This window comes from Heliconius melpomene, chromosome 5 (assembly GCF_056956725.1).
Source record: "Heliconius melpomene rosina isolate 202511_hmr_F chromosome 5, ASM5695672v1, whole genome shotgun sequence".
In the NCBI taxonomy this organism is placed as follows: Eukaryota; Metazoa; Arthropoda; class Insecta; order Lepidoptera; family Nymphalidae; genus Heliconius; species Heliconius melpomene.
Window position 1 is genome coordinate 8,154,007 of NC_140393.1, and position 12,694 is coordinate 8,166,700.

At 34.5% G+C, this 12,694-nt stretch overlaps 1 long non-coding RNA gene across 1 annotated transcript in view; it reads right to left on the bottom strand.

Annotated features, from left to right (window-relative positions):
* Positions 1-1,083: 1,083 nt before the first annotated feature.
* Positions 1,084-12,694, bottom strand: part of LOC146539170 (uncharacterized) — a 112,823-nt gene continuing 101,212 nt past the window's right edge. Inside the window, exons 2-3 of the long non-coding RNA XR_014878013.1 lie at positions 1,561-1,710; positions 1,084-1,404 (exon numbers count right to left, since the gene is read on the bottom strand). This is a non-coding gene — a long non-coding RNA (uncharacterized LOC146539170). The remainder of the gene's footprint in view (positions 1,405-1,560; positions 1,711-12,694) is intronic.

Here is a 12,694-nt window from a genome sequence, read left to right on the forward strand (position 1 = left end):
GAAATCCAAAGCTTGTAACTTTTTAATTATGCATAAATCTGGACAAAGTCTTTTGTTTCGGCATTCAAAATTGTAAATTTTTAATATTAGATATTTAATATACGAGCTAAAAGAATGTCTTTATTAAAACTGAATTAATATTTAACTTTTATGAACAATAATCTGTATTAAAATATTTGTTGAAAAATAATTTTATGTTATGTACGCGGCTTCGCCCGCTTGAACTACATGATTTAATAAACAAAATTGACTGACAACAACTAAATGTGTTGATGTCAACAGGACAAGTACTATGAGGTCGCTAGATTATATTATAGGATGTATCGTTAGACTTAGGAATCATAAACAAACTAAAAATAGTAATAATATAAGTAAATACATACATAAATATAGATATGTAGGTCAAGACATCGTAGTCTAGTGCATTTTATATTATTATTTTGCCAGAGGGAATGCTATGAGCATATTTCTCCGTATACTTCGCAAGTCCAGCGAAACATTGATATAATAAATAACGTTCAAAATATAATAATATACTAAAATTCCATAAAATGTTTCACGCTTCACGCTGTATCCTGCATACAGCAGGTTAGGCAGAGGGAACCTAGTGTTAAGACACTCCGAAGAAGTTCCCCACTTTCTACCGAATTCTGGAAGCATTGCGTGTTGAGTGGCAGAACTCAACGTCGCGTTTTACATCGACACCAAAGCGAAGAAATGAAAATATAAACGTAAATAATTAACCATTTCTTCGACTGGGGATCGAACCAACAAACGTCGCGTTACAGTCACATCACGACTTGACTCAGATAAGAGCGTATGGCTTAGTAGTGAAAGGGGTTGGACGGATTCCAACAAGCGTGGTTTCGAATTCCGCTACTTTAAAAAAATATATTTTTTATTTAGAGTATATAATTACATTTTATAAATGTTATCATTATTATGTTAGTTATGTATTTTTTTAATATACGAGTATTTATTCTGAATAAACATTTTATTATGATATTATTACTATTTAGAATTTTGTTTTCCAAACAATCGAATAAGAAAAAAACAAACATTTTAAGTATAAGAACGTATACATAAATTAAGCTTTACTCATTAGCCCCGACATCCTCGGGGGTCAAATCTTGTACGTGACCATCCTCTAGTGTCATCGACACTGTAATTTGAAAGGTCAATCAGTGTCTCCCAAAAAATATGTTTCTCTTTATTATATTAATATTTGTCTGATCAGCAATTCCTTAGATGCGTCGTAGCATAAGGGAAACTGGTGGTACATGCTGGTCACGAGTTCCATTCTTAAGACGAGCAGAAATTATATTTAAATTACTTTTACGCATCTATTTCTAGACATAAACGGTCCAAATAATTAATTCTCTGAGCAATGAAGGTTTTCTTAGTCTGAAAGACGCCAAACTAAAAATAAGCAATGGTTCAAGGTAAATTATGCTTGAAGTTAGAAAAAGCTTTTATCTGTAACTAGTTTACGGAGGCAAGGTGATTAGTAAAAACTTTTCTGGTACACTTAAAGAAATCCAATAATTATTGTTTACTCACACGTATTGGAGAGGCCTATATCCAGCAGTAGACGACGACAGGCTGATGATGATGATTATGAACACATATTCAGTATTATTATGGCCCTTAGAGATTTTGGAATTTCTTTAACTCAAAACTGGCTGCATTTTAGAATTCCCCTGGTTCAAACTGAAAATTTTGTAGAGGATGAACATATTAATGGCTATGTACCACAACTATTTAAATTAAAAACGGGCGTTTGGAGTCATACTTAAAAAAAAAACAACTTCACGTTGTATCCCGCTCCTCATCTCTCGGATTTACAGGCCAACTTTGTCTTAAGGTGCCACATTTTTCATCATTTGTTTCATAAATTAGAAATCATTATTTTTAAATGAAATTTTATTTGAATTGCAAAATCTTTTGTATCTTAGTAAATCTTTTATTTTCACTCAGTACCTAGAGCAGTGAACAAAAGGACTGACGGGAAATAGAGAACCGATTTCCATATATTTGCTTCGTTTGCTTTGAAGTAGTCTTCATATATCCTCACAAAGGAAACCTAGTACATCTATTATTGATCACTTGTCGTTCATGACTTGCCATAATATGACGTCATTTTTATGAATATTAATGTTTTTTTTTAAAAGGCGATTTCTAAAAAGCGGGGCAGGACTAAAATCATGTCCTGATACGTTCAAATTTTTAAATTTTTAGCTTGTATTTTACAAATAGCAAGACATAATCTAGTGTTAAGTCACTCCATTTCCATTAAGACACTTCCGTTCTTCATTTACCCACAAATTTAATTGCATTAAATTTGATTGCATGTTAAACTTAAAATTTAAAAAGTGGATGAGGCCAGTCGTGGCGCAGGGGCACAAAGTTGTGGTTCGATCGATTTTTGTCTAGAATTATTGAAATAATAAGGCAAAATTTCAAGTTGACTTCTTTGTTCGAAAATCGCCTACGGGCTGTTAAAGATGTTTTTAGGTCCCACTTGACCTTTTTTCTGAAATAAAAGAAAAGTTAAAGGATGTATTCCTTGAAAAGGTTGTCTCAATTTTATTGAACTAAAGTTCAACAGTTAAATGGTAAACCATTTCTTCTTCATTTTATAGCTTTACGTTGTATCCTTCATGTAGTAGAGTAGGCAGAGGGAACCTAGTGTTAAGACGTTGCTCAACTTCCGCCGAATTCTGGAGGCATTGCGTGTTGAGTGACGGAACAACAATATAAAAACTTACAGAGATCGTCGTAGCGCAAAGCCACAAGTTTGCGACTGAATTTTACCCTCATACATATAATATCTATGTTAAATTATTATTAAAAACGTTAAAAGCAGATACTTAGATCTTCCATTTTTTAATTTCCAAAATATAACGTTAAAAGTTTCATCTTTTGAACGACATCCACAAAGTTTCCGTTTCAATTTTAATCTGGTCGCCCCAGCTAATCCTGAAAGCGAGTTGTGAATATTGGCAGGACTTCAAGAGAAACTTCAGAAAATTCAACGAAGGCTGTACGTTAAATACTTATTAAATAATATTAGTGCCCATAGGTACACGTGAAAGAAAACGAAGAATAATTAGTTAATTTTCGCTTGTCTTTTTTTTTCTTTTACCACAAAATAAAAAAACGGAACTTTGTTGTCTGTCTGTCAAGGCCATTTGTTTCGAGATTGCGTGGAGGTGTCAAATGTTCTAGACCACGGCCCCTTGGAGCACGGATAAAATCAAGATCTGATCTGAAGATCTGGAACCAGTAGAATGTAAAACTAAATAACAATAATAATATATTAGATTTACCATAAGTTTGTTTTTGATGCCAATGTGGCACCCGGCACAGGGTCTGAGTGTAAACCGGCGATGATACAGTCTACTTCCACTCAGGGAATATATCAAAAGCTGAACAGTGCCTGGAAAACAGAGAGACACTAATTTTCCCCATTTTCTCTTACCAAATGCAAATAAATATACACTTTTTTTATTGACAAAATTTAAAAACGGTATTTCTCTACTACAATAGGAAACAGTTCCAAATTGAGTCCATGTCAGTGAGCAAGGAATGGAACAACGCGCACTGGACCGTGGACAGCCTGTCCGCTGGAAGTACATAGGAAGTTGAAAATAGCAAAAAATCAGTCAAGTGCGAATATGACTGGCGCTCGTGGGACTAGTTCTTCCTTCTTTATTATTGTACGGGGAATGGTCCTTTACTTTTATCGTCACTTTTTTAATATTGTAGTATATAACTACTTATATATTCTATGAGGCCGTCATGGCGCAGCAAAGCGTCTGACTATAAGTGCGATTTGATCCCAGGTTCGATTCCTTGAATGAATTATTTTCATTTGCTCGCTCTTATAACAAGATAAAGAACAGTTTTGAGTTTTGTTAATTTACACGAAATGTCTCAAATATTAAGGTGAAAGTGGATAACGAAGTGTCCTTCTGTCTATCCTTTTATTTAGGATGGAGTGAAGCTTTGAAAAAACTATTTCAATAGATTTTTCCCTATATATACATAATAGTGTAAGAATTATTTCAATTACTCCGCTGGTAACTCTAAAGGTTGAGTTTCGTCACTTAACACTTCCGTTTCGTATTCTGGAAGAGAGCGGAGAACTCAATATCTTAACATTGAATTTAGTATATAGTTAATTGACATTTTTTAAAGATATTGCATGCAAAAGAAAATATATTTTAAAATAACGAGTTTCTTTTGTGAAAGTTATACACTTTAGTCCTTAACTTAGTCGCAACTTAAATATTAGAGTTTCTTCTAGGAATTAATAGAGAGATTAAAACTTATTCAATAATGTACAAAGTTTTCAAGAGCTACAAGAAATATAAAAGTTTAACGTAATATTAACATTACAAGATTGTATAGAACTAGAAAAAGACTATCAAAGATAAAGAGATAGTGGCACAGGGGCACAAGCGTGCGACTGTAGGTTGTGGATTCGATTTCCACTCGAAGAAATTAAATATTCAATATATTAATTTCCTCATCAAAACGCGACGTTAAATTTAGCCACTCAAAAAAAAGGAACAGAAATATCCTAATAGGAACTAAGCGTCCTAACACCAGGTTCCCAGGTGCCCTCCACTTACCCTGCTATGAGCGGGATACGGCGTTAAGAAAAAAAAAATATATCGTATAAACATTTGAAATTCCTGCACAATTATATCAACAAACTTTAATGCTGAAAATTGTTAGAATAATGAGTCACTGTCTAATAAAGGAAGTACTAAATCCAGAACACTCCGCGTAATCACCTCAGCATATAATAAGTCCAGCAAATGTAATCATTGGTGACACAAAGGTTGGGGCGGAGACGCCATAACTCGAGGGAGTAATGTCAGCAGTTTGCGGAATTGCTATGGAAAAAGGAAAGGCGCTTACTTGTGTATTTCTACGTACTATATTGTAGGTTAATTACTAGCAGAAAATTTGGTAAGTAGCTTCTTTATTCATATTTTTTCTTTATTTTTATAGCTTCACGTTATAGTTCGTACGTAGACAGAGAGGGAACCCGGGAATCTCGTCACCAGAGCGAAAACAATTAAATATTAAATATTTCATTCCTTCCCCCAAATGGGAACCACAACCGTTGGGTTCGGTCCACTCAAAAGCTTTACGTCATAGAAATGAAAATACCGACCGCCTCGTGAAAAAAGACCGGATGCCCAATGAAGCTATGGTTGGATGCTGTGATGCTGATATGAGAGTCAATACACAAGCCACCGAGGATGCTGAAGACTATGCCAAGTTGAGTAGATTGAGTTACAAGGCAGACAGTGGCAATAAAAACGGTAACTAATACCATGTAGAAGAAGAACCATACTAAACCATTACTATATACATATATAAATATTTACTATATGCCTTATTTTAAAATAAAATAATGATGATGCTTATTTAAAATGAATTTGTGATGTTCGTATCCGGTAGCGTATTATAAATTAAAAGTTTCAGTTAGCTTTGAAATACTTTGCGTATCTTGTGGAATGTATTTCAATCTCAGTTGGAGTATTTCTTGTGTTATGGTATATTTTTTTATAATTTTTCATGTTCATATATTTTTAACGAGGAAATGAATTTTCTTTTTTGAAATAAACTTTAAAAATTTTTTACAGTAAATTTTCTGTAGAGTGTATTTATCTCGAGTAATTAAAGCCCGTATGTATAATACGCTCTCAACTCTGGTATCATTCTTGAGAGCGAACTTAAGATGCCGATTTCATTCATAAATAACAGAATTTGCCGGGCGAGGAAATGAAAATAGTTATGTGTTTAATTTCAAACAATAATATAAAAATTAAAGACACAATTATATTATAGCTCAGTCTATCGGAAGTAAAATATTTATTACTAAAAAAATATGATACAAGGACCAAAACAAGACGAGGTCACTAGAAATGAAATAAAATTGAATATAAAACTAGAAGCCTACGACTTCTCCATTTATCCCCAATGGAAATCTTCGTCACTATAGAAAGACAATATGGAGTGGCTCGTGCACTCAACCACACCGCCAAGAACTAATATTTTATATTTAAGTTTGCGCAAATAAATAAAATTAAAGAGTACCTAATGCTTAGCTTATATATTTTCTATTATTTTTATATAATAATCTATATAAAATTTTATATAATGAATTCAAAAGTATATTTAGTGTATTTAGCTGTAAATATTTTCTATTTTATGGCTAAGTTTATACAACACTAGAACTAAGTACAATTCTAAAACATAAAATTCTTCTTTTTTTATTCAAATGAATGATAATAGAGATAGAGTTAGGTATAACAAATAAAAATAAGCAGCTATAACAAGGAATATCCGAGCTTAACGACGTAATTGGCCATGACTTTCAAGTTTATCATAGACTAATTGAATCTCATGAAAATTCAGAGTAATTTGTTAGCCTATAAATAAAATATAATAATTTGATTTCTTTTAAATAGAAATAAATTCTTATACGTATTATATAATCCTAAAGCCTAGGTTACATGTATAGATGGATGGATTATACACGAAAAGTGGATGAATGTGGAGAAAAAGACGAAAAGTGGAGATCGGAGATTTGTTTATATAACTACAACTACATACATAAAAATCTATGTTTTTATTGAGAAACGAAGGTATGAATAAGATAAAACGTTCTGACAACTCGGGCGTAAAAGGGTTAAGTAAGGCATGAAATATTGTATGGGGATCATGAGGCATTGGTTTCTTAAGTTGCAGACGTTAAAATAAATGAAAATTTCTTGACTATTGGATAAAAATAAAGGAAAACATTTTGTTTAAAATATATTCGAAGCTTACAAACACTTTTATACTATACCTTTATAATTTTGAATATTGAAATACTGAGGAGGCCGCCTTACATAATTTTACTGCAAACATGACGTTTGTGAATTCGATTTCCGCTCATGGGAATTAATTATTTTTATGTCGCTCCTGTAATATTTTATTAGCTTCACGCTGTATTCCGCACATAGCTGGGTAGGCAAATGGAACCTGGGAACCTAATGTTAAGACACTTCCCTTCGCTATTTTCGCTACATTCTAGAGACGTTGCGTGTGCGTAACGGAATATATACTCTGTTACGAGAGTCTAAAAAAAAAAGTTTTAAATATTTCATTATCTCGAGTAGGAATCGAACATACAACGTGTAGTGTTACAGTCCGACTCTCACCTCACCACACACACCCCCCCCCCCCCACACCCCCCACCCCCCAATGTCCCATTTTATACGTACATAAGTATAACGCTGGAAGCAATGAGTCATTTAATACAACTACCTACGCACGTAACGTACTCATCCTTAATGAACCAAGTCTACACGTGCCCTAAGATTTCTCTAGCAAGCAAATAGCAATAAATATTTAAATACTTTGATGAAAAAGAAATGTCATCTCGAAACGTATTTTATTTAAAATTAAATGTTTAAAAAATACTAACAACTTTACCTATGTTTATTTCTATAATATTGTACAACAAAATAAATGGCAATTTCCTGGTCAAAAGTTTCGTGATTCAATGTAGACGAATTGGGATTAATAACTAAAATATAAGTTTCAAATTTTAGTTAACTACCGCCATTACCACTCCTTCTTCTTCTTCTTCCTGGCATTAATCCCGGCTATTACCGGGGTCTGCCTTCCTACTTAACCTACTCCACTTTGCACGATCTTTTGCGTCCTCGGTGGTTAGACCATTGGCTCTCATGTCCTGCATCACGACATCCAACCAGCGCTTCCTTGGGCGTCCGGGAGGTCGCGCCCCAGGAACTTGTATAGCAAGGCACTTGCGTCCGACATAGTTCTTAGGCCGGCGCGTAACGTGGCCAAACCATCTCAAGCGACGCTCTTGGAGCTTATCCGCTACGTCACGGACCCCAAGACTACCTCGAATGAATGTGTTGCGTATGCGGTGAGACCGCGTTACGCCATTACCACTATTAAAAGAATCTTATAGGTAGGTAGGTACCTATAGTAAACATGAGGCTTATTTTTATTTGCATGACGTTGTATCCTGGGTGGTATAAAACATAATGGAGAATAATCATTAATTTTAAATTCTAGCTCATCGTATTGTTTTTTAAAAACAAAAAATACTTGTGAAAGAATTACAACTATTCCCTTGCACACCAACTATTCCCTTGATACAATGTTATTCCCGCGACATCTTGTCCCTTTAGGTAAAATGTGGACATCGTTTGTATACATGTGAACATCGGGAAAATTCAGGAAAATTCTTGAAGCCAACATGCCGAAAGAATTTGAATTGCCGTTATCGACGCGTGAAGAAATTATTTTACTCCGTAATGAAGGTTGCAGTTGTCGCCAAATCTATTCAAATTTAAAGTTTATTTAACTTTAAATTTGAATAGATTTGGCTCGACTCGACTGTATGGTATATTATAAAAAAACGAGAAGAAACGGGTAGTGTCGAAAATAAGGCAAGATCCGTTCCTCCGAAGAAGCTCAGTACGAGAGAAAGGCGACAAATTGTAAAATCGCCAGAAAATAAGCCATTTACAAGTGCTCAAGCTTAGCAAATGACATCGCTTCAAGTTCAGGTAATGTTGTCGGTGCCCAAAATGTAAGAAACATACTGGGTAATATTGGTCTTCGCAGTGAATCAATTTCCGGACGAATATTCTATTTATTGGTCTCACCGCAGCAGATTAAAATTATATATGTAGACTTTAATATTTAAAAATATTATAATAACTAACTGTCTGAATATTGGATTGAAATTAATATTAATATAAATATATACAGCTATAGTTAGAGACCAGTCGTGGTGCAGGGATACAAGCGATCTTGTAAGCGCGACAGTTTGTGGGTTCTCTCTCTAGGGAATGGAATATTAAACTGTATAATTTCTTCATTTTCTTCAGTCTGGTAACGAGGCAAAGCACAGTGTTGAGTTCCGATTGTAATGATTTTATATAAATAGTTTTTATATTTACGATAATTTGTTATAGAAAAATGTAAATCAACCTCTTTGTTTAATAAAAAGATATATTTGAAAATTTATACATAGAACTAGCGCGACGCTTGATGTGTTGAAAATTCTGATGCGCATTATTAGATTTGGAGCTGAAGAGGAAAGTGGTCCTCTAGAATAAAATATTGTATTATAATTTAAGATATACATTGTACAAGCCTAATTGTATCTAGCCCTGGAAGAAGTATAAGTTCTGTAAAAGTCCTGAGATATAAATTGTAGAAGCCTAATGTTATTTAGCCCTGGAAGAAATATAAGTTCTGTAAAAGCCTCGAGGTGTTTGATTTCTTTACAATTCAGAAGCGGGATCAGATCCAGCCCCAAAGTGAGGTACGTACAATAAAAACATGGAAATCAAGTTTTCCACTGCTAGCTTTTGTAAATATTATTGATCGGAGAGCTTTTGATTGAAAATTTAGTCACTTTAAGAGTTATTATGCATTTTATTAGAATAGTATGAAGATAACGTATATTTTATAGAATAGTGTGATGATGAAGTATATTTTATTAGAATAGTATGAAGATAAAGTATATTTTATAGAATACTATGAAGATTGATACACGGCTAAGGATGCCGTAGATGAATTAGTGGTCAGCGTGCCACAGAAGAATGGTTAGAATACCATAGATGAATTAGTGGTCAGCGTGCCACAGAAGAATGGTTAGAATACCATAGATGAATTAACGGTCAGCGTACCGTAGATGAATTATCGGTCAGCGTGCCGAAGATTGATGATTGATATTATGTATTTAGAGTAAGAGCCTGCTTGCTCGAGGCTGGTGGTGGCCTCGGTATGTCGGTCGTGACTGATGATTGCGGCAGTCAGGCATAGTGTGTAGTAGTCTGTGTAAGTAATGTATGCTTAAATTATTATGTTTGTTTATTAATATTGATTATTTTAGTATTTTTTTTTTCTTTTGATTGATTCTGATTTATTTATTGACATTTTGACGATCCATTTTAAATATTTTTTGAATGACATTTAAAAGAGAATGCTTTTGAATTGATAATTTATAAATACACCAATTAATTTATTAAGATTATTAGTTTTTAATGACATTTGTTGCATTAATTTGAGGGAAATGGAGTCGGATGCTGAGACGCACCCTAGAGGAACCACCCAGTGGAATGATGGCAATGACAAACAAAAAAAAAGGAATTTATCGAAAATGCAAAACTTCGAGATCTTCGCGGCCGTAGGAGTGATTTACATCTTCTGATGAGCGGTTCATCTGATGTGATAAAGCGCTTCGGTGACATAAAGACAAGCAAAGGAACTTTTTACTGGTATACAAAAGCAATGTTTAGATTTATAAATTTCTGTATAATAGATAAGAATTAAAGTTAAACTTTAGTTACTGGTATTATAAAAGTTAATAGATCACATTTAAATGTAATTCCGCAGTTTGTGTGACATATAGAAAATTGGCTTACATAAGTAAATGAGTTTACTTAAAAAGTTTAATAAAGTGCTTTGAGCGAAATTATGATCAGTTTCTCAAAGAAATGAAAGCTAATACTAGACAATAAAAAAATATACATCAATATTTCTGTAATAAATTACCCTTAGCTTTACTTTTAGATCTGGTTAAAACGAAAGAAAAAAGCTATTTTCTGTATTAGGATACTCGATAAACCTATTAGAAATGTAAAATAAATTATAAGCAAAAAATCATTTTTAGAAAAAGCTTTTATTTAAACGCTTTAAAAAGGAGAAAATAATTTTTTTCTTTTAAATTTTAACTATCAACTCATAACCTCATTGTACACAATTTATATGATCATAAAAGCTTGTCGCGCGATTTACTTGTGTAACTGAACTAGTGCTAATTTAATTATGTAAAATCTGCTAAGTTTCAATTTTTAAAGTTTCAATTTAATTAAATATTGATTAACGCGACAAGCTTTTATGATCATATAAATTGTGTACAATGAGGTTATGAGTTGATAGTTAAAATTTAAAAGAAAAAAATTATTTTCTCCTTTTTAAAGCGTTTAAATAAAAGCTTTTTCTAAAAATGATTTTTTGCTTATAATTTATTTTTTACTTTTTAGTTACCACTGGCTAGGTTTCTCACACTAGAGACATGTACCACGATTCCTCTTCTATGGTTAGGAATGCTGTTGGCGACACTAGACCCTTCCTGATTACAGTGGGGGTTCACCAGGGCTCGACTCTTAGTCCGTTCTTATTCAATGTAGTGCAGCCTCCATAGCTGATGATGTATATTGACGACATAGCACTCATTGACGAGAACCGACTGACGCTGGAGCGTAAAGTGAACCTCTGGAAGGGTACGCTTGAGAACCGCGGTCTTAAACTAAATGTGTCGAAGACCGAGTCCATTGCCTGTGGGAGCCCGGACTCGAGCACGATCCTTATAGGTCCTGAGCCAGCCGTTAAGTCAGAAAAGTTCAGGTACCTTGGATCCGTTATGTTATATTATCCGATATCCGATCCATGGCCGGATAATGCTGCCTGGACCAAATGGCGGGAGGTCACTGGTGTAGTGTGTGACCGAAGAAAACCGCCAAGCTCAAGGGACTGATATACAAGAGCATCATACGACCGGTTCTTTTATATGGCAGCGAATGTTGGCCAGCACTATCTCGGCACACTCAGGAGCTTCACGTCACGGAAATGAAGATGCTGAGGTGGATGTGCGGCGTAACGCGGTCTGACCGCATACGCAACACATTCGTTCGAGGTAGTCTTGGGGTCCGTGACGTAGCGGATAAGCTCCAAGAGCGCCGCCTGAGATGATATGGCCACGTTACGCGCCGGTCTAAGAACTAAGTCGGATGCAAGTGCCTTGCTATATCAGTTCCTGGAGTGAGACCTCCTGGACGCCCAAGGAAGCGCTGGTTGGATGTCGTGATGCCGGATATGAGAGCCAATGGTCTAACCACTGAGGACGCTAAAGACCGCGCAAAGTGGAGTAGGTTGAGTAGGAAGGCAGACCCTGGCAATAGCCGGGATTAATGCCAAGAGGATTCTTCCTCCTGGCATTTCAACCTTCAACCTTCTGGTTTCTCACACTAGATGTCATATTATTTTTCTAATTATTCTCGGCAAGCTCTTTCATTTGATACCCGTATTGCAGATGTGCATAAATAATAACTATTCCGCCATCTTAGATGTTCCGCCATATTGAATTTAGAAAAATGTCACATTTTTCGAGTTACTCTCAACGAGCCCTTTCAATAGATATTCATATTGTACAAGTAGACTAAAATTACCTATTTGTCTATCTTGGATGGTCCGCCATATTGGATTTAGAATGACGTTAGATTATTTTTCGAGTTGCTCTCAATGAGCCCTTTCATTTGATATCCATATTGCAGAATTGCAAAAATAATAACTATTCGTACATCTTAGATGGTCCCCCTTATTGGATTTAGAATGATGTCACATTATTTCCCAAGTTGCTCTCAAGAAGCCCTTTCATTTGATACCCATATTATAGAAGTGCATTAAATATAACTATTCCGCCATCTTGGATGGTCCGCCATATTAGATTTAGAATGACGTTAGATTATTTTTCGAGTTGCTCTCAATGAGCCTTTTCATTTGATATCCATATTGCAGAATTGCAAAAATAATAACTATTCGTACATCTTGGATGGTCCCCCATATTGGATTTAGA